The following is a 19645-nucleotide window of genomic DNA, read 5'->3' on the forward strand; positions in this document are numbered from 1 at the left end:
TTATGTTGACTTATATAACACCATTCTATACTATCTTGAAAAAGGCAAGAGGTTCTCACCTTTAATCATTTTAAATCATATGCTAACATTTGTTCTTGTTCAGACATGAGATGTTTTTAACCTCTGTGTAGTCTTTGCAAAGTAGTACCTGAGAAATTATTTCGGTTATTGACAAAGCATAATCAGAAAGAGCAATCATTTCATGTTATATTTCATAAACACAGTTCTTTTTAGTTCATAATCCTATTAATTCTTTTGGTCTACTTTCTTTTTTGTAAATATTTATACTCCAAAGTACTAGCATACGTAACTAAATAAATGCCTTTCAATTCTTCCTTTTTGCAGACTGATTAGAAACCATAATGGCACAATCACATTGTAAACTCCACAAATATAAAGCTTATTAATGGTGTCTGGCAGAGTGCTGGGTAAAATAAAAAGTTCTCAGTAAACAGTTGTTTACAGAATTTTGGCTACCTCCGGAATTAATGCCTATCATAATAACAGTAATAATAATTAACATTTCCTGAGTGAAAGTAACAATGTATGTGTTTGGCATTGTGCTGGGTTTCAAATTACTTTTCTCATGTAAGCTTCCTAACAGCACATTACTTGTATTTTACAAACGAAGAAATTAAAATTTAGAGCAGTTGATTGCCTTTCCCAAGATCACATATCCAATAAGCAATAGAGCCAGATTCCGTCCCAGTAAAGCTGATGCAAAGGCCCATCACTCAAACGGTATACAGTACTTTCACTATTCTTTCGAAAAATCTGCTGAGTAACCTTTTAACTTCACCATCGTCTTTCACATTTCCTTGGAAGACATATATTTACTAATTTTATTCCCCAAATCCCCTCCAATTCACATCTCTGATCCTTCAAAGAAATATCAGAATTTACCATGTGTGCTCATTATTATGGTTCCTCTTCATGGCATGCTGTTAAACACTTACTAATCAATTCAGGGTGTGGCTTGTGAGAGGACCCATGATTTGTAGTGTTTGTCTGATTTCATGGTATAATTTCTACCATGGATGAGTTCCACAAACTCAGGCAATGTTCAAGATGATGTCTCTGAGCCCAGAATTGAAAAGAGATGTGTACCCCTGACTTCATGCATCTGGCATACCACCAGCTCCTCTGCATATCTACTAGTGTAAAGCTGGAAAAAAGCATTTTTAAAAAACCCTCCCTGTTAGGATTTGCTTTGGATGAGTACTTAGGACACACACCTGTTTTAAACACTCACCTACAGTGGATGAGTTAAACTGATTGTTTTATTCTTCAAAATCAGTGGTTCTCAAAGTGTGGCCTCCAAGTCAGAAGAGTCAGCATATCCTGGAAACTAGTTACAAATGAAGATTCTGCACACCCCCGACACCACCCCCAGATCTGGTGAACCAGAGACTTGGTGGTGATGGGGGAGATTGGAGATCATTGTTTTGATGAGCCTCCAGGTGATTCTGATGTGTGCTCAAGTTTGAGAACCACTGTCCTGAATTTCAAAACCTCTCTTCCATTTCACCTACAAGATAAAGAAGTCAAGGAACAGAAAGACTAACAAGGGGAACTCAAGTTCAATTTTAATGGGAAAAAAAGTAGGAGCAGTTTTAAGTCTGGCAAGTAAGTCTGTAATGCAGACTGCAAAGAAGAATTGTCTCACTGACTTGCCACTTACTCAGTTACCACTGACATCTGAGTCAGAAGTGAGGGGAAAACCAATCTTCAGAAGATCTCTCCAAAACAGAGAAGAAACTCATTGACTTTTTGAAACTCAGCCCAGAAGCAGTCTTCACAGGTACCAGGAGAAAACGGATCCAAGTGAAAAGCCTTACTCTTGAGCGTACAATTGGGGAAGCTCTGCACTTTATAGAAGTGAGAAAAAAAAAACAAGTTTTCTACCTAAACACCATCTGGGTGTACCCTGAATTTACCTGGGGATAATATTTTTCTGTCTACCTCAGTTGTTCACCTACATCCGATTCTCCTAGAGGGCTTGTTAAAATACAAACTGCTCACTTCTCTCCATCCTCCGCTCCCTACCTTATCCAGTTCCTGGAACTGTAGGTCTGGAGTGGGGTGCATAAATCTTTGTAACAAGTCCCCAGTAATGCTGCTGCTGGCCTGGGAACTACACTCAGAACTACTGGCCCTACCGACCAACTGGACTGCCCTAAGTTCTCTCCTCTCTGTATATGGTTCTTGAATTGCAAAGGGGCAGTGGGATTTTCCACAGAGCTGGTAGGTGAGGAGATGTGCAGAGTGGACCTGGAGACAGCAAAGCTTTCATTTCAGTAAAGGCATCACTGCAAAACAGAAACACAGTTTCATCAGGGCCATAATTGGTACATTACATAAGGATTTTCATTTACTCTGCTGCATCTCATTTTACTCTGAAGAGGCATTTACTGCAGACAGTTTTAAAGGAAATTTTTTATAATTAGAGAATACTTTATAAGTGTAATCAATTTTGGCTATGGGAAGGCTTTTCTAGAAATCAAAATGCATATTGGCATCAACATACAAATATTCCAGAAACAAACATTATGCAATTTACAAGGTATTTATTCATATTCTAATATACTATTTCCAGTGTCTCATTCAGCACTGAGCTAAAAATTTCTTTGTGAAGACTCAGTATTCCTATTACTGAAATGACCCAAAGGCAGCAGAGTAGTTTATACAACCTACTTCTACATTCTGCCTTAAGCACATAAACAACCAAATAGTATTCATTAAGTTTGTAGATGGCATCAAGCTAGGAGAGGAATTACCCCAACGGAGACAAAAAAAAAATTTAATATAGCATGGCTTTGATAATTTGAAGCAAAGGATAAAAAATGTAACAAACATTATCTGAGCAAGTACTCACTGAAAGATAAAATCCAAACTACAAAATGAAAGAAAGGTCAATATACATGCAAACTTTCCATTTATTCAGCAATTATTGAGCCCCTATTATGTGTAGGCTCTGGACATAGTGTGGTATGCAGAACGTTAGTGGAGCTCACAGACAAGAGAGGAGAGAGGCTTTCAACAAGTCAACAAAAAAATAAAAACTTAATTTTTAATTGTGATCAGTGCTTTGAAGGAGAAGAAGAGACTACTTAGGTAGTGTTAGGGAGCTTCTCTGAGGAGGTGACAGGAGCTAGAACATGAAGGGTGAGAAGTAGTCAGCTTTGAGGAGTGGCCTCTTTCAGGCAGAGAGGACTGTTCCAGGCCGGGGCAATAGCCTGTGGTCATTTCCTGGCCAGGAAGGGACACGGTGCATTTTAGGAACTGAAAGACCAGTGTGACTTGAGCACAGTGAACATGAGGGAGTTGTGGAAAGAGATGAGGTGGAAGAGAAGGCATCTAGGTAAACATGCATCAGCAGCAAGGAACATTTTAAAGTGGGAGGTCAGCAAACTTTTCCTATAAAGGACCAGATACATATTTTAGGCTTTTGTGGGCAATAATGTCTTTGACACAGTACTCAACTGTCCAATCGTAGTCAAGAAAGCAGCCATAGACAGTACTTAATTGAACGTATGTGGCCATGTTCCAACAAAACTTTATTTGTAAAAACAGGCACTGTGGATGTACTTGGCCCACAAGCCAAATTCTTTCAGTTGCTAAGCCCAGAAAGAATAAAAAGCACTTTTGAGACTGTACTAGGAAACCTAAGTAGGAGCCAAAAATTCATCTTTTAAATGAATCAGCATTAGACCATTGTCTTCCTTGAACTCCACATTAAAGGGAGTTATGATAATGCATGCATAGGTTCTAAAATACTGATGATTTTAGCTTTGGAAACCTTGGACCAACTGAAAAGTTTAACAAGTTGATTTATTCAACTTGAACAATAGAGGAAAGTTAATAAAACAGTTTTCTTGTGCTTGAAGTGCTATTTTGCTGAGGATGTCCAACTACTTTCAATTGTTCACCAAGTGTAAGGACATGGGAATCAAAGGGAAGGGAAAAGTGAGAAGTGAGGAGGAACTGGAACTGGGAGAATGTAATGGCCTGACAAGGTAACAACTTGTCAACAACGGTACCTCCTGGCTCTCCAGCCTGTTTCAGTGGCAGACAAGTCTACTCTGCAGGAAAGGAACATTTTAATCAACGAGTCTTGGATATACCACAGTTTAAAGGAATGCCATGGTGTACACTTTGGTCAAGCAAATGGTTGCTCTAGAGTTTATCCTCTTTTAAACACTACATTTACCATTAAAAATACATGCCAGTTGTGCTAAGCACCTTTCATGTATTTTCTCATTTACTTATCACAGTAGTACTATGAAGTCAATACTATTCTTATCCTCATTTTACTAAAAATTGGGTCATTGCTAATATTGCCCTATTTCACATAAAACTTAAAGATATTAAATAATTTTTCCAAGACAAATAGCTAGTAAATAGTAGACTATTTTATTTCTTATTTTATGATTTAATCTTTATTGTATCTTTTCCATTACCATTTAGTCTCCTTATACCTCCCTACCCACCAGCAATCACCACACTGTTGTCCATGTTCATGAGTCCTTTTTCCTTTTTGCTCCATCCCTCCACCCCCTCACCGCCTTGCCCCGACTAGCTGTCATCTGCTTTCCATCTATGAATCTGTCTCTGTTTTGCTTGTTAGTTAAGTTTGCTCATTAGGTTCCACATATGAGTGAAATCATATGGTACTTTTTTTCTCTGATTGGCTTATTTCACTTAGCTAATGTTCTCCAGTTCCATCCATACTGCAAAGGGTAAAATTTTCATTTTTCGGTCAAGTAGAATTCCATTTGATAAATATCTTACAGTTGTTTTATCCACTCATCTACTGATGGACACTTAGGCTGCTTCCATATCTTGGCAATCGTAAATAATGCTGCAATGAACATAGGGATGCTTATGTTCTTTCAAATTAGTGTTTTGTGTTCCTTCAGATATATTCCCAAAAGTGGGATCAAAAGGCAGATCCATTTTTTTTTTTTTTAGGTATCCCCATACTGCTTTCCACAATGGCTGCAAGAGTCTGCATTCCCACCAACAATGCAAAAGGGTTCCCCTTTCTCCATATCCTCACCAGCACTTGTTTGTTTATTTATTGATGATAGCCATTCTGATGAGTGTGAAATGGTATCTCATTGTGGTTTTAATTTGCATTTCTCTGATGATTAGTGATGTTGAGCGTCTTTCCATATGTCTATTTGTCGTCTGTATGTCCTCTTTGGAGAAGTGTCTGTTCAGGTCCTTTGTCCATTTTTAAATTGGGTTTTCTGTTTTTTGTTGATTGTTGTAAGTATTTTGTAAATTTTGGGTATTAACACCTTATCAGATGTATCAGTGAATATATTCTCCCATTCTGTAGGTTGTCTTTTTATTTTGTTGATGATTGCCTATGCTGTTCAAAAACTTTTTAGTTTGATGTAGTCCCATTTGTTTATTTTTTCTTTTGTTTCCCTAGCCTGGGGAGATATATCTGATAAAACATTTCCAAGAGCAATGTCCAAGATCTTGCTACCTATGTTTTCTTTTAGAACTTTTATGGTTTTGGGTCTAACATTTAAGTCTTTGATCCATTTTGAATTTATTCTTGTGTGTGGCATAAGAAGATGGTCTAGTTTTATTTTTCTGCATGTATCTGTCCAATTATCTCAACACCATTTATTGAATAAACAATCTTTAGCCCATTGTATGTGCTTGCTTTTTCTGTTAAATATTAATTGACTATAAAGGTGTGGGTTTATTTCTGGGTTCTCTACTCTATTCCATTGATCTATGTGTCTGTTTTTATGCCAGTACCATGCTGTTTTGGTTATTATGGCCTTGTACTGTAGTTTGATATTAAGTAGTATGATTCCTCCAACTTTGTTCTTCTCAAGATTGCTGTTGCTATGTGGGCCCTTTTGTGGTTCCATATACATTTTTGAAATATTTGTTCTATTTCTGTGAAATACATTATTGGAAACTTGATAGGAATTGCATTGAAACTATAGATTGCTTTGGGTAGTATGGTCATTTTAATTATGTTAATTCTTCCTATCCAAAAACATGGTATGTGCTTCCACTTATTTGTGTCTTCTCCAATTTCTCTCTTCAGTGTCTTACATATTTCCGAGAACAGGTCTTTTACATCCTTGGTTAGGTTTATACCTTGGTATTTTATTCTTTTTGAAGCAATTGTGAATGGGATTGCTTTCTTAATTTCCCATATATAATGCAACAGATTTCTGGATATTAATTTTGTATCCTGCTACCTTGCTGAATTCATTTAACAGATTGAGTAGTTTCTTGGTGGAATTTTTGGGTTTTCTACGTACAGTATCATGTCATCTGCAAATAAAGACAGTTTTATTTCTCTTTCCAATTTGGATGTCTTTTGTTTCTTCCTCTTGTCTGATTGCTGTGGCTAGGACTTCCATTACTATGTTGAATAAGAGAGGTGAAAGTGACATCCCTGACATCCCTCTCTTATTCCCAATTTTAAGGGAAATGCTTGTAATGTTTGCACATTGAGTATGATGCTGGCAGTGGGTTTGTCATTTATGGTCTTTATTATGTTTTTGTATGTTTCTTCTATTCCCACTTTGCTGGGAGTTTTTATCATAAATAGGTGCTGGATTTTATCAAAAGCTTTCTGCGCCTATTGATATAATCATGTGGTTTTTATCCTTCATTTTATTTATGTGGTGAATTACATTGATTTGCAAATGTTGTATCAACCTTGCATTCCCAGAATAAGTTTCAGTTGATTGTGCTGTATGATTTTTTTGATGCATTGCTGTATTCAGCTTGGTAATATTTTGTTGAGGATTCTAGTATCTATGTTCATCAGGGATATTGGCCTATAATTTTTTTTCTTTGTAGTGTCATTATCTGGTTTTGAAATTAGGATAACGCTGGTCTCATAAAATGAGTCTGGGAATCTTCCCTCCTTGAATTTAATGAAATGGTTTGAGAACAAGAGGTGTTAGTTCTCAGAATGTTTGGTAAAATTCATCTGTGAGACAACTGATCCAGGGCTTTTGTTTGTTGGGAGTCTTTTTATTACTGCTTTAATTTCATTAGGTGTAATCTGTCTATTCGGATTCTCTGACTCTTCCTGATTTAGCTTTGGAAGATTGTATGTTTCTAGATTTTATCCATTTCTTCCAGGATGTCCAGTTTGTTGGCATATAAATGATCATATTTTCTTACAATCCTTTGTATTTCTTTGGTGTCAGTTGTTATTGCTCCTCTTCCATTTCTGATTTTATTTATTTGGGTCCTTTCTCCTTTTTTCTTGATGAGTCTGGTTAAAGGTTTGTCAATCTTGTTTATTTTTTCAAAGAACCGGCTCCTGAATTCATCAATCTTTTGGGTCATTTTTTTTCTTAGACTATTTTATTTATTTTCTAATACTTATTATTTCCCTTTTTCTTCTAACTTTGGGTTTTGTTTGTTGTTCTTTTTCAAATTCCTTTAAGTGTGAAGTTAGATTGTTTATTTGAGCTTCTTTTACTTTTTTGAGATAAGTCTGTAATGCTATGATTTTCCTCTTAGGATTGCTTTCCCAGTGTCCCACAGATTTTGGATTGTGTCCTCATTTTCATTAGTTTCAAGATTTTTTTTTATCTCTTCCTTGATCTCATTGTTAACCCATTCACTGCTTAATAACATGGTATTTAGATTCCATGTCTTTGCATGTTTTTCAGTGTTCTTCTTGTGATTGATTTCTAGTTCCATAGCATTGTGGTCAGAATAAATGCTCGATAAAATTTCAATCTTCTTAAATTTACTGAGACTTTTTTGTGTCCTAAGATGTGGTCTATCTCAGAAAACTTCCCATGTGCACTTGAAAAATATGTATATTCTGCTACTTTGGGGTGAAATGCTCTGAAGATATCAATTAAATCTATTTGATCTAGTGTGTCATTTAAGGCCACTGTCACCTTGTTGGTTTTCTGCCTAGAAGATCGATCCACTGAAGTCAATGGGGTGTTAAAATCCCTGACTGTGAGTATATTTCTGTCAGTCTCTCCCTTTATGTCCACCAAGATTTGCTTCACATATTTAAGTGTTCCTATGTTGGGTGCATAAATGTTTACTTGGGTTATATCCTCTTGTTGGATTTTTCCCTGTATCATTATGTGGTGTCCTTCTTAGTCTCTTATTATAGTCTTGGTTTTAAAGTATATTTTGTCAGTCATAAGTACTGCTACACCAGCTTTCTTTCTCTTCCATTTGCATGAAATATCTTTTTCCAATGCTTTACTTTTAGTCTGTGTGTATCTTTTGATCTGAGACGTGTCTCTTGGAAGCAGCATATATGTATATATATATATATATATATATATATATATACACACACACACCAGAGAAGGAAAACTCTGACTCCAAAAAACCTCCGCTGCCTTGCAGCATACCTCTTCAGGGGAAAGGCTAAGGGAGTAAACCCCGACAGAAAATCCGGAGCCGGAGTCCCTAAGGCGGTTTGACGTTGTAGTCAACACCGGCAACTCCTGCGGCGCACCTGAAGCCAAGCTGTATCGACTCCGTCTTTCCCTTGGACCCTTCAGCTGCGAAGAGAGGGGGGGTCTGCTGCATGGGCAACAGCAGACCCTCCATATCACCTTGCCCAGGCTCTGTAGCTTCAGCGTCATCGCATGATGTCGATTCAACACGGGAGGAGACAGATACCATGTCACTCCCGAGTCGGACTGCACAGCCATTCTCGGCGGTGCAGATAGACTCTTAAGAAGCTACACCATCGTCTCTCGAGACGGACGGCTGCCGACGACGACGATATACACACACACACACACACACACACACACACACATATATATATATATATATATATATATATATATATATATATATATGGGTCTTGTTTTCCTATCCATTCAACTACCCTATGTCTCTTGGTCAGATCATATAAGCCATTTACATTTAAGATGATTATTGATAGATATGTATGTAGTGCCATCTTATTGTGAGACTATTTTCCTCTTTTTTTTTCTTTCTTTTTCTTCTTCTTCTTCTTAAAGCAACTGCTTTAACATTTGTAGCAGTACTGGTTTGGTGTTAACAAACCCCTTTAGCTTTTTCTTGTCTGGGAAGCTCCTTATTTCTCCTTCTATTTTAAATGATAGCCTTGCTGGGTAAAGTAGTCTTGGTTGTAGGGTCTTGTTTTTCATCACCTTGAATATTTCACATCACTCCATTCTGGCCTGAAATGTTTCTGTTGTGAAATCAGCTGACAGTCTAATTGGTGCTCCCTTGTAGGTAACTCCCTTCTTTTCTCTTGTGGCTTTTAGAATTCTCTTTTTGTCTTTTAGCCTCGCCATTTTAATTATGATGTGTCTTGGTGAAGGCTTCTTTGGATCTGACTTGTTTGGGACTCTCTGAACTTCCTGGACTTGTGTGACTTTTTCCCTCACCAGATTAAGGAAATTTTCAGTCATTACTTTTTCCAATAGGTTCTCAATCCCTTGCTCACTCTCTTCTTCTGGTGTTCCCATGATGCAAATGTTGTTACATTTCATCTTGTTCAAAATGTTGTTTAAGATCTCTTCATTTTTTAAAATTCTTTTTTCCTTTTGCTGCTCTGCCTGGGTGTCTTCTTCTACCTTGTTCCAAATCACTGATTTGGTCCTCTCCTTCACCAAACTTTCTGTTTATTCCTTCCAGTGAATTATTCATTTCAGGCACTGCATCTTTGTCTCTTGAGTGGTCCTTTTTTACAGTTTCTAATGTTTTTTTTTCATATTGTTGAGTAACCTTATAATCATTACTTTAAACTCTCTGTCTGATAAATTGCTTGTTTTTTCATTTTGGATCTGTTTCTTTGTCTTCCTGTTTTTGCTGCTTTGTATTTTCTGCCTTAGTTCTTCAACTAATCAGCTGTGAAATTGATCAGTTGTTAATCTAATCAAGTGGTAATCAGCAGCCTGGTTTAAGCAACATAAGGTGGGGGACGGAGTAATTCCTGTGGGCAAGGGTATTGCTTTCTCTCAGGCTGATGCCGTTCAGAGAGGAGTGCTCTGCCTGAGAGTAATGGCTTCTGCAGTATGGGGAATGACTCAGCACAGGGATCCTGGCAGCTGTTCCTTCAGCATTCTCCCCAGAGCTGCAACCCCAGACTTTCCTCAAGTGTCTCTAGTCTACTCTGCCCTCCCTTTGCTAGGGTAAGTGGCTATAAATGAGATTTTGTGCATTGGCCTTTTAAGAGGCTCCCTGTGTCTCTAGTTGTCTCTCTCTCTGGCAGACAGAACCCTGCTGTTTTTCACAGCTGGATGTTATCTGGGTTCCTTTCTGGCTCTGGTGCTGTAGGCTGGGGAGCCCAGCTTGTGGTTTAGATCTCACACTTCTCAGGGGGAATCCCCCAGCCGCTGAAATATTTCTCTGGCACTTCAGCTGCCACCCATGGGAGCCCAGCCAACTCTCTCATGCCTCCTCTGCCCTCTGTACCAGTCACGTTGTGGTGAAGTAATTTCTTTTATCTGTCTGTGGTTATAAGACTTCTGTCCAGCTAGTGTTCGGTTGGTTATTCTGGATGACTTCTCTACAATTTAGTTGTAGTTCCAGATTGGTCCTGAGAGGAGGTTAGTGTAGTTTTTGCTTACTCCTCTGCTATCTTGGATCCAATGTCTATTTTATTTTAAAAGTAAGGCAGATTAAGTGAGGAACAACTGTATTTGCATTTCTTTTTTTTCAATAGCCCCAAGTAATATAAATCGAAAGATTTCCACTTTTTTCATTCAAAGGGCCTAAGGTTAGAGAGAATATACTTTAACTATAGCCAGCTTAGCTCATTCACATCTCTGTAAACATTTCCATAAGATCAATAATTTCTGTGTCTATGTGTATTATGGGAAAAAGCTCAAATATTCAAATAGTCTAAGATGTAGATTTATTGTTCCAAGCTTTCCTAATATATTTTGTAGTAAGTAGGGTTTTAACTTTCTTTAAATATAAGAAGTGTAGCTCTTTGATTATCTCCCTGATACTTCCAATATTTGAAGTATTTGTGAATCTTTTTCTGCTGCCACTTATTCTGTTGGTTCTTACTCTTGTGTCTGACATCCCCATGGGCTTAGTTTTTTTTTTTGTTTGTTTGTTTTTTTACTATACATCTTCATTTCCTTCAGAAAATCATCGGTGAGAATTTTGGGAGCTTAGAATGAAGGTGCATTCCTCCATAAAGGACTGGAATTTACTCCTGCCAAGTGCTTGGAGGTACTACCAGTTTAAGGTCACCTTAAAAAAAGTTCAGTCTCTGTTTTACTGGACAGCAAATATGGGAGTTTGGGCTGCAAATCTGTGTTAGGATCAACTTGCCATTACATCTCAGGGATGTTTCCCTCTTTCTATCATTGTTTAATGCCAAGGTGAATATCCGTGCTTATTCTTGAAGGAAGTTATGAATATTTCTGGTTTACCTCTCCATTTCAAGGTCCCAGCTTTATTTGCAGAAGAGTTCTCTATTAAATCATATCTTAGACTTCGTCTTATTCCCCACAGCTTTGAGGCCAGCTAGACAAGCCCACTAGGATTTACAATTGTCCTTAAGGCAGGAATAGCTTTAGGGATTTGCTGACTTCTCTGAGTCCCAATAATTTTGTCCCTTCTTTGATGCTCTTCAAAAGAGAGCTTTTAGATACTTTGTAGCATTTTAGGATGTTGTATAATAAAGAGGGGGTGGGTTGGGTGGGGAAGAGAAATTAGGGGAAAAGGGGACAACTGTAATTGAAAAACCAAAATTAAAAAAAAAAAAAAAAAGAAAAAGAAAAAGAATTAACCTTTGATCTAGCCTCCTGGGAGTTGATCTCTAGGCTCTTGGGATGTATTGCTTGATAAGAAAATCTTGGCTTCTCTGAGAATTTTGGCTCATATCAATAGTCTAACAATGTGATTTAGGGTGAGGGTTCTGAGTCACTGGGTACCAGCTCAGGAGGGGTGAGTCACACAGGCAGTCAACCATGTGTAAATGACTGAACTCTAATAAAAACTCTGCACATCAAGACTCAGGCAAGCTTCCTGGTTGGCAATACCTAGCATCTTGTTGCACATGGTGGCCAGGAGAAGTTAGCACCATCTATGACTCATCCAGAAAAGGACAACGGAAGCTTCACACATGGAATTTTCCTGGACTCAGACCCATGTGTCTGCCCTTGGTAGATTTTAATTTGTATCCTTTTGCTGAAATAAACCATGAGTATAACAACTTTTAGGGAATTATGTGAGTACCTTTAGCATCTTATCAAACCTGTGGGTATCTTGGGGAGCCCCAAGTTGGTGTAAGGGTCGTCTTAGACACTTCCCTCAATCTGCAGTTGTTTTCAGTAGTAAGTCATTGCTTTCAGTAGAAAGGAAGTCTCATTACCTAAACAGCCATATGATTGTAGATAAAGGAGTCTGTAATAATTAGGGAATGCATTTTACTGCCTTTACTCCATGTTTACATACACAGCTGTTTCCCTGACTTAAGCAGTATGACTGAACTAATTTTAATCAAAATGTTAGAACAGGCTTTTAAGAATCAGACTTAGTCAAATACTGATTAGATGTTTTCTGACAAAAGAAATGTCATCATATGCAGGAATACACAGACACACACACACATTCATATATATGTATATATATTAAATGTGACATGTATATAGCTATGTGTATATGAATATATCTGTCTGATAAAACAGCACTGAATTAGCAGTCAAGACACGTGGGTTGTAATTGCAGTTCTGATTTTACTACTTTCTAGAAAAGTCAACTTTGGTGATTCACTTATTGTTTTGAGTCCACTTTCTCATAAACCCAGTGACCTAGGTCAAGGGATCTCTTTGGTTGTGATTTTGCTTACCATTTTGGAAATTGATGGGGCTAATTTTGGTTATCATAACATTTGGGTTTACAATTGGCATTTAGGAGGAGCCAGACATTTTAATTGTTCCATAACAGAACTGCCAAAAAAAAAAGAAAAAGAATTGTTCCATATCCTGCACAATTTTTGGATGATTTATCAGACATTTGTTTAGGTGCTACATTTGTTCGTAATTGTCTGAGCCTAGTTTCTGACTCTACTTTATACACAAAACAATGTATGTTTTGGCATGATTTTAATAGACATGGAATATTCCAGATTCATAATTGCTATGTCATTGAGGGAAGATCACATATTGTCTTATTTGCTGTTTTCCCAGTAATGCCACTCACGTGTTTGAGTGACCAAAATTGCTCACCTAGTCTGCATGTGTGGCTGTCACAGTTATGGCCCAAGCACAGATGACATCACTAGGTCCCCCGATATAGTCCTAAACGAATCACTTGCATATTGAAATGCAGGTTATTATTATAAATCACTTTCTTTCATTTCTTCTCTGTATTAAAGTTAGTAGATTATGATTTTTTTAAATTGCATGTATATGTATTCAATAAGCTATAAAATCTATTGATTTTATTTTGGTGTGGTATCCGAATCAGCATGTCAAATTTTCCCTGTGACAATTGCACACACACATTAAAATAAAGAATGACATGGGCTCTCTTTTTTTATGAAAAGATATTTCTCATTAAGAATATGCCAACATAAAAAAATCGATAAACTCATTCTTCATTCATCTTAATGAATTCACCTGGTTTCGACTTTGGGTGGTGAAAACTTTGGGTATGTTTCTAAGACACCCTGCCCCATGTGGCTTCAAAGCCACCAACTCCCTCATGGTATGTACATTATCAAAGATGATCCTCTGGTTTAGAGAAGAAAGGGATGCATTTCCAAAAAGTAGCCTCTACTCAGGACCAAGTGAGTGTGTCTTTATTTCAGTATAATTCATTTCAATGAATTTACTAGTACGTAGTAGAATCACACTGGTGAGTAAGACAGTGTTCTTCACCATAAAGGGTTCGAAATCCAACTGTGGATAAAGTCTTAAACTCAAAAACCTATGATATAATGCAGGGAATGAAAGAATCTGAAGTATGAGGTATAAGTAAAACACTATGGGAGAGCTTGTATGGGGATAATTATTTTGATCTGGGAGAATGAGGAAAGTCTTTAACAAGTTGGATGGGGTGTTTCAGGTGGGGCACTCCATAACAAGGGGTGAAGAGGAAGCTAGAAAGTATGAGGCAGGTCATGGAAAAGTCTGGTCAGTGGTCTCAGTAAGTTAACATCAGTAAGGAGTCGTGGACAAGGTAAGGCTGGAAACGCAGACTGGTACCCTATCATGTTGGACCTTGAAAGCTAGGCTGAGGAATGTAGACAGAATTCTGCAGGGAGCCATGAAGACTTGAGGAAAAGTGACATTTCTGATCCCCAGTTTCCAAAAATTTCTAGCTGGCCTCTGCAGGATGCACTGGGATGGGAGGAAGTAGGGAGAAAGGAATTTCTCTTAATAGGTGTTGGTACTAGTCCAGGTGAGACTAGTGAGGGGTGTAAGCAGAGCAGCAGCAGCTGGAGTGGAACAAGAGGCTGGAGGGAGAGACTTACAGAGGAGGGTGATTGAGCAGGAAGGGGATGCACCTTGACTGCAGGGGCTGGATGCCTGAAAGCATGAAGATGATGCTGTAACCCTGACAAGACTGCTCGGGGAGAGCTGTCCAGGAAGATAGAGGTGATGATGAGCTTAGTTTTCAGAGCAGCTGTGTTTGAAGGGCAGATACTATATCAAAGTGGAGATGCCAAAGAAGCTATTAGAAAAGAGGCTGAATGCTCTATAATTTCCAGATTATCAATCACTTCTCTACCATTCCCCTCCTCATTGAGAAAGGTTACAGAAAGCAGTATGGTTAGGAGCTCACGCTCTGGACCTGATCAAGCTAGAGTCAAAAATACTAAACCTGTCACTCTCTAGCTTCATAACCTTGGGTAGGCCATTGGATTTCTCTAAGCCTCAGTTTCTTCATCTATAAAATGGTGATGACAAAAGAATCTTCTATATAGTTGTTTTGACAAATAAATGAGTTAGTACCTGGCATTATTATAAGTGTCCCAAAATGTTATGTGTTAGTAAACCAGATGGTTTATCATTCCCAAACCAACCCCAAACTTTCCTGCATCCTGTCATTTGCCCCTGATGCTGTTCTCTGCTCACAATACTCTCCCAACCTCACCCCAACCCATCCACCAATAGAATTCATTCCTACTGTTCACCTTACTCTGTACACAAGATTTTGAAATTCTAATTACTCTTGACTCTAGGAGCCAGGGTTGGAATTGGGGATTATCCACCACACCGAGAGTTTGCACACTCACTGTGATGCTTAAACAGTGTTGGCTGGCTCAAAAGGGGAAACCCAGACCTTATTCTATTTCTATTACAGAAAATACTCTGATTCTCTGAGGCTTTTCTAGTATGTTTTAGCAGAGGGGTCATGTTGCAAAACACTTTGCCAAAATACAGGCTTTGTCAAATATAGAGAGAAAAACAAAAGCTTGGAAAGCCCTAACAAATTCGATAATGTCTAATGTTTGCTACTGTGTGTGTGTGTGTGTGTAGCTGAGGACTTTTTCCTTGTCACTTCTAATTTATATTCCTCTTTGGCAGCATTTTCCCAGGTGAAAGGTGCTACCAGCCAGTTACTTCCTTCTATGTTCCACCCAGGCTTTGTTTTGGCAAATGTAACTTGTCTGGGAGCTGCAGAAATGCTATTCTGCACATAGCCCTGATGCCAAATTGGAAGAGACACTGTTCTCTGTGAAATTAAGATAAAAGTTCAGAAGGCCCATTCTGCTTCAAAATATAATTTTAACAATTTTTTAAGTTAACTGAAACAGTAGCTCAATGTCATTCAATGGATTTCCTCTTATTACAGTATTTTTCTTTTGTTTTAGAGCAGTTCCTATAGCAATATAATGAAAGTAACCCTTAATTTTTTTTCAGCTGCAAAGAGAGAACTATAAATTATTCCTTTCCATAAGTTCCTTTCAGCACATGCAAAAGGAGTGTTTGCTCTGTCCCCATAAATCAAAGCTTCAAAAAGGGCAAGGCAGCTAATCAGAGAACACAGTTCCCACTAACTAGACAATGAAATCCTGTGTCTGTCATCTTTGGAATTAATAAGAGATAAAGTGCTACTTGCACAACATTTCTAAAGCAGAGCAGAAGAAGTTAGAACACAGAATGGATTTGTAAACCTGGTCATTATATTCATCTAAGAACATCAAAACTAAATTTTCATCTGCATTTTATGGCCATAGGTAAATGTCTTCAATGCATTTCCAATAGGACCAAAGACTTAATCATTTTACTTATGAAAAATATATTTTAAAAAATTAAATATTTCTGAGCTGGGACTGAAAAGAAATATGTTTCTGAGAGGAAGTGATATTGGAAATAAACCTTGCATAAACATTTTGTAAGAATGGATTCACTCAAATCGATCATGCTCTATTGATCCAACTTTTTGAGTTTTCCAATATTAATGTCCCCAACAGAGTAATTAATGAAGCCAATATTTATTGAATGCATTCTCTGCATTAGGCATTATGCTAGGCACAGGGTTAAGAAGATGAATAAAACATTGGACCTGCCCTCAAGGGGCTCTCGCCCTTCAAAAAGTTCAACTGTTGCTTAATTTTATTACACAAAATAAAATACAAAAATCATTATAAATTGATCCTGAAGTGTAGCTGGATACTCTACACGAAATTTTTGCTACATAGCAATTTTCTCTGTAAAATAAAATCAAGTGACCTAAGATACAAAGGAGATAGCTTTTCTAGGGCAGGATGTAGTTGCAAAAATCCACTGAATGCAATAAACTTTCACCATAATCATAGCCACAAACTTAATGATTCAATATAACTGCTTGAAAACAGAAAACAGAAAGAAAAAATGGTGAATGCTTATGTTACATATTTCTGTAAAGGTAGAATAGTCAAAAATATAAATGTATTTGGAGTCCCAGCTTGAATCCAAGTAGTGCTAACATCCGGAATTTTTGCCTCAGGTCTGTTTATATGAGGGACCATGAGACTTCCTAGGAGAAACTCATTTAAAAAAAAAAAAAGAGAATTCTGCACATGGGCTGGGTTTTAAAATGGCATTTTAGTGTATGGTACTCAAAATTTGTCTAGCCCACTGGGCAGGGATGGGGATTTCAAATTTTAAAACTTGATAAGGCAATTTTTACTAACAATTCCATAATAATGGACAGTGGGGTGCAGGGAAACACTATTTGGGCATCGTTGTCACAAGTGTAACACAAAATGGAGAGAATTGACATTCTCCCTATGTCTGTGGCCTACACAGTGAAACTCTGGCTTATCTAAGTTTCTGAGACTCTCACACCCTTTGCTCCATCGGTAGCATCTGGGAAGGGGAGTGCCACACTTCACACAGAACAGGCCCACTGCGGACATCTTAGCAGGGGGACCATAACCGCTCCATGATGCTGCATTAAAAAAAGGGAAGGAAATAGCACATGTCCCGGGGTAGATGATGAATGGTGGATGATACATATGAGCATCCCCTGGGGCACCTGAGATATAATTAGAGTATTTTGCAGGGTGTTGCAGGACTTTTAATAGTAGGTAAAGATAAGAACCAGAGAAATATGGTTTATTTCTGCTCCCCTGACCCCATCTGTCTATTCCCCAATGCTGGAGTGGACTACCTAGACTATATAAACTTAGGTTACTCAAACATTAGGTGCTAATTTATTTCAAGTATACACTGAATTCTCAGAAGAAAAGTGATCATATATCTGAAATTTAGTAACTTGTTCAACAGCTTTCCCACCTGTGCTATTCCAGTCGACTATTCGTATTTTATATTGCTGTGACTCCACAGCATAATTCTGAAATAACTGAGGGGAAAATACACAAGAGAACTAAGAATGTAAGGGAAGTGGGTTTGTTCACTGCAAAGACTCTGTCTTGTTCTCCTGGGAATCAGTGACACTGAGCAATAAAAAAGGACTCCTGGTGCTGTGGAAATTATATGAAAGGTAAATCGAACTTTTGTCCAGAGGGCATCTTTGTAGAATCACTGGTCAGGAACTTCTGGGCTGGATTCCTTTCATTATTTAAAGACTTTTGGAAAAGCTTTTCTACTCTCAAGGGAGGACTCTGAAAGAACTCATTTAAAAGGTCTATGTGAAAATGCTTAGACTGGGTTTTCCTGTCCCATGTTAGATCAAAGCTGACTGCAAATGGAAAAGTAGGTATCCTAGAGTACTTTTAATGGCCTTCAAAAGTAATTAAAAGCAGAATAGGGGAAAAACACTGATGAAGTTATTTGGTCAAGACACTCTTTGACAGTTTTTTGGAACCAGAAAACCTTCTTGTCTTATAATAGGTCTCCCTTTCTTCTTCTCCATCTACCTTGTGCTCTGCCACCAGATTAATGTTTCTAATGCATCACTTTCCTTGTGTCATTCTCCTCCTTAAAATCTCAGAAAATACATTTCATAGGCAAAGGGAAGAGGAGTGAGTGGCAGCAAATTCATAGAAAAACTACAGCTAAAATGTATCCCACACAGTATGCCAGGCACTGTTCTAAACACTGTGCCTGCATCAGCCCACAAAATACTCAACACTCCTATGAGATAAATGTCATTTTTTAAAGCTTCATTTGAAGATGAGGTTAAGAAACGAGCTTAGATTGCACAGGTGACATTTCAATCCAGGCAGTCTGGCCCTAGAGCCCTCTCACTCTTAACCACTGCATCTAAATCCTAGTGCTCAAGAGGCCGCAGGGGCACAAAAGAAAAATGTGCTTTCTGTTCATGTTGTGCTAAACCCCTGAGAGGTCAAAAGAAAGGATAAGGTTCTCTGGTCTCTCATGCCTTTCACAATCTAATGAGAACTCTTTCCTATCTTAGTCACTATCCTATCTTACCTCTTTCAATCTAGCAAAGTGTTCTTCCCATTGGAAATGCTGTTCTTCCTGTTGTCCTGTCTTTGCAAAGCGTAGTATTACCGAAAGCCCACATTAAATGCTGCCTCATCTGAACACCTTCTGACACCTCATCTGACACCTTCTCTGACCACAAACACTGGAAGGACATCTCTGGCTTGCCACACCCACTGAGGTCCCTATCAATGGTTTGGTGTCATCACTCACTGCTTTGTAGGGTTCTCTTCTTGTGTTTTTTCTTATCTCCATTCTAAATTTTAATTCCATCAAAAACAAAGTCTAACGACAGTATACATTTAGGAAAGACTTTATTGACTGTGTAAGGAATACAACCACCAAATGTTCCATAGGCAGCAGAATAAAGCAGAGAAACAAATAAACACATTTATTAAAACACACTATTCTAAAACTGTCTTGAACAATTATCAAAAGGTTGGAAAGATACATAGGAAATGTGTCTTATTGATCAAGTTTTCTTTGTTTCTCCTAGTTATTTCTCACACATACATTTCTAATTTACTGATGATTTCTTTAAATTAAAAACAACTATTTATTTCTTTTTGTGCTAGCTGAGGAAGAACATGGGCCAATTTTTGTCTTCTTGACATCATCACTTCTCAGATTTTATTGAATTAAAAAGAAGAATCTTATTTCAATTCCTGTTACCTTATGTCAAGAATGCCTTCTTAACATTTATAATTTTATACATTTAAACTTTATAATCACATTAACCTTTGAAAAAATTTATAGTCTCTTTGTTTGTTGTTCAGAATATTTGGGGAGGAGGGGAGAGCTGTAACCAAGTAATTTTTTCTAGGAAGTAT

The sequence above is a fragment of the Furipterus horrens genome, unplaced genomic scaffold (assembly GCF_987537825.1).
Source record: "Furipterus horrens unplaced genomic scaffold, mFurHor1.1.pri manual_scaffold_6, whole genome shotgun sequence".
Taxonomy (NCBI): domain Eukaryota; kingdom Metazoa; phylum Chordata; class Mammalia; order Chiroptera; family Furipteridae; genus Furipterus; species Furipterus horrens.